We start from the raw sequence: 4,251 nt of genomic DNA, 5'->3' as shown, positions 1-4,251 counted from the left end.
CTCTTCAACATAGTTCTAGATGTCCTAGCTAGAGAAATAAGTCAATTGAAGGAGATCAAGGGGATACAATTTGGGAAGGAAGAAGTCAAAGTATCACTATTTGCAGATGATATGATAGTTTGCCTGAGTGAACCCCAAAATTCTACCAGGGTTCTCCTACAGCTGAAAAACACCTTCAGCAAAGTGACTGTATACAAAATTGACTCAAAAAAATCAGAAGCCCTCCTGTATTCCAAAGACAAAAGGGCTGAGAAAGAAATTAGGGAAACAACACCCTTCACAATAACCACAAATGACATAAAATACCTTGGTGTAACCCTAACCAAGTAAGTCAAAGACTTGTATGAAAAAAAATTCATGTCTCTGAATAAAGAATTAGAAGAAGATATGAGAAGATGGAAAGATCTCCCATGCTCATGGCTTGGCAGGATTATCATAGTGAAAATGGCCATCTTACCAAAAGCAATCTACAGATTCAGTATAATTCCCAAAAGAAAAATTCTCAGCTTCATACAACACCTATTCTTGCCAATAGTTATCATTTAAAACGTATTGTATTTGTCATTCTAAAATAATATTTATTTTAGTTTTTATTTCATAGATATCTAGAGACATTAATTCAATTCAAAAGTATGTTACACAGTTACACACATAAAGTGTTTAAAGAGAAATACTAAATTTTATAAAGCATTAGTAACCCCTATTTTTTTGTTTACAAAAACACAAAGCAACACATTAGCCAAAGATATTTATTGGAAAGAGTACTGACTTAATAAAATTCTGTTTCATTTATAATATATTGACATCACAGATCAAATTTCAATCAGACCCAAAACACTTCCAAATTTCCCTTTATTGAGTATTAGAAAGCCGGGAAATGAAGCCAATTCGTAGTTGTAGCAGAAAAGCTAGAGACAGCCTGTAGCAGAAACAACGAGGTGCTTCAACAATCCAGATTACATCCTGTCTGACCATCCTCAGAGACAAATGATGAAGACTAACTCTCCCACTGACAGCCATGGATTGGTTATGCACAGAATCCTACTTTAGCAGTGGCTAAGGCGAGTTCACTGATGTCAGGCAAAACTATAATTCAATTATAGGATTTTTCCACTTGTTAAATTTTTGGTTTCAGATGTTTGTAAATGTAGTTGTACAAAATTTATTTCTAATTCTTCCTAAACTACTAAAAAATGATGTATAAGAAGTCACACTTTTATAATATATTATAAATTCATGTTTATAATGCTAACTTCTTAAATTATCTCATTTCTTTTTGTGTATTTACTAACACACAACAAAGGCACACACAGAGAGAAAGAGAGAAATGCATACCACTCATACACATGTATACATACACACACAGTTGTGTAAAGATGCTCATCATATGTATAATATTGAAGTCATGTGACAATCTTGTGTGTCATTTCAAGGTGCTGTTCTCCTCCCTTGTAGAAAGAACATATCTTGCTGGCCTGGAGGCTGTGAGTAGACACTGAACTTCAATGATCCTCTGATTTTAACCTGAGATTAAATGCACACATAATCATGTCTGGAATTTTTAGTGATGTTCGATTTTAAATTTTTTAAATCTTCTGCTAAGAAGCCAAACAATTACAAAAAGAGCTGTCCTTTCAACGCCACAATTTTGTATTTCATGTTATTTGTCTAAAACATGTTCATTAGATTTTTTTTTCCAGAATATGATTAGCAGAGTGGTTCTAAACTTTCCTAATTCTGAGACACTTTAAAACAATTATTCATGTTGTGAGGACCTCAACCATAAACTTATTTTCATTGCTGCTTTATAACTGTAATTTTGCCATGAAGAGTAACAATCATAATGTAAATATCGAATATGTAGGATATCGGAAATCCAAACCTTTTGAAAGGGTTGTTTGATCCCCAATGGAATCGCAAACCACTGGCTCAGAACTATCAGAACATGTGAAATAATGTGAAATATATTGTTTCCTGTATAGTTAATCATAAGAACAGAAATATTTTATTTGCTACTGGGAACATTCTTGGTTTTCTGAAAATAATGGTGTAACTAAAATCTCATATATTTAAGCAGCAAAAAATATTAGTTTACATTTTAAAACTTCTAGTGTACTTTACATCAAAAAGAATTTAACATAATGCACAGAATAAAAATAAATGTGGACAATGCCTATTCTTAGAGTCCCTAAGGTGGCACTTCATAAAAAATAAGACAGTAGAAAATGAACGTAGAAGATAGTAAACCAGCTAGTTCCTTTTCAATGTGTTAATTCTGAATTGGAGTCATGTTGACTGATGATGTCAGAATGGCTCAGAATATACTCAAAAGCAAGAAGTAAACATCTCAGAAGCTTAGGCAGGATAAAATATTAGTGTTTATTTAAAATTATGAAGTATTTTAAGACTCAGAAATCTGATGTGCAGTGATTTCATTTGTAAATAAATTTGACAAACTTATACTTGTGTATGTTATATTTATAATATTACATATGTTATTTTTAAGGCAGGGAATATTTTATTTAAAACCCAGTTGTAAAATGGATGGCTTGGGTCTGTGACAAATCAATCATATTAAAGCAGAAGTCAATAACTTTATGAAGGATACATTGGCATATACAAATTAACTGTTTAGACCACAACTTTCTTGGTTGGAGCAGAATAAACTTCCCTGCTAAACAGTACCTTTGTGACATTTAATTTAGTATTCCTTTCTTTCTTCCTCACCCTCTCTTTCAACAGAATCCACACCAACCTCCTCATATTCCTTCTCCATAGCAGTCATGTCCTCACGGGCCTCAGAGAACTTCCCGTCCTCCATACCGTCACCCACATTCCAGTGCACGTAGGCACACTTAATATACTCAGATCAAACTTAGGGGATCCAGGTGACCGCATGCCTCAGCAACGGCTGTGGTGTTGCTCAGAATGCACACAGTTCTCTGGACCTTGACTAGGTCTCCACCAAGCAACTGGTAATTAATGCAAACCTTGAAGCCAGTGGTGTAACAGTCCATAAACTGGAGGTACACTTTATCTTGATGGTGGAAACAGCAGCATTGACATCTTTGGGAATCACATCACTAGGGTGCAGCAGGCAGCAAGCCATGTATTTACCATGGCAAGGGTCACAATTCAACCTCTGTTTGGCTGGCTCAAAGCAGACATTCGTGATCTCTGCTACAGAAAGCTTCTCATGTTAGGCTTTTTCAGCAGATATGACAGGAAGATATGTGGCCAGAGAGAAGTGGATTAGAGGGTATGACACCAGGTTGGATGAAGTTCTTTTAGGTCAACATCAGGGTCCTAACTTATCTGAAGAACTCAGTGATGGAAGATACAATTTGACCTACCAACCTGTTAATGTTAGTGTAGGTCAGGCTCTCAATATCACGGTTTCTACAACAGATGTCATAGATGACTTCATTGTCTACCAAAAAGGCACAATCAAAGTGCTCCAGGGTAGTGTGGTGGTGAAGATGGAATTATGAGTCTCAATCACAACAGTGTAAACCTGGGGGTCGAGGTAAATGGAGAACTCCAGCTTGGACTTCTTTCCATAATCAACTGAGAGCTGCTCCATCAGCAGGGCGGTGAAGCCAGATCTCTTTCCCCCCTGCAAAGCTGTGGAAAACCAGGAAGCCCTGAAGACCTGTGTGCTAGTCAGCCAGTTTATATTCTGTCCAAGACAAGGTCAATGATCCCCTTGCCAGTGGTGTAATGGCCACAGGTATAGTTACTGCCACATCCTGCTAGCCTATGATGAGCTGCTCAAGGCAGAAAAGATGGTGGTAAATATCAGTGCGAAACTCATCAATAAATGTGGACTCCCGGTCTACAAACACTGCCTGGGGCACATGATTGCCAGTGTCTGCCTTACTGAAGAAGGTGTTGAAGGAGTTATCTCCTCCCCAAATGGCCTTGTCACTTGGCATCTGACCATCAGGCCGGACGCCATATTCCAGGCAGTAGAGCTCCTAGCAGGCGTTGCCTATATAGACTCCAGCCTGCCCAACTTGGATAGAGGTACACTCATGCATGGTTACAGCTTGGTGAGGGACGGAGGGTGAGGGCTGGCAGAGGTGAGGAGGAAGTGTTGTTTATTACAGCTGCGACTCTTAGGCACTCAATGTAAGAGAACCTCTTACATGTGTCACTTAATTTAATATTATGGATGTAAAATATATGTGAGGAAGAAAGAACTGATGGACTAAGATCAGAAAGGAGAGGAGAACCTCCCCTATCAGTGGA

At 37.5% G+C, this 4,251-nt stretch overlaps 1 pseudogene; it reads right to left on the bottom strand.

Moving 5' to 3' along the window:
* Positions 1-2,701: 2,701 nt before the first annotated feature.
* On the bottom strand, positions 2,702-4,040 carry LOC110540972 (tubulin alpha-1A chain-like; annotated as a pseudogene).
* Positions 4,041-4,251: the final 211 nt, after the last annotated feature.

Source organism: Meriones unguiculatus, chromosome 9 (genome assembly GCF_030254825.1).
Source record: "Meriones unguiculatus strain TT.TT164.6M chromosome 9, Bangor_MerUng_6.1, whole genome shotgun sequence".
NCBI lineage: Eukaryota > Metazoa > Chordata > Mammalia > Rodentia > Muridae > Meriones > Meriones unguiculatus.
This window is presented reverse-complemented; position numbering and strand designations above follow the sequence as displayed.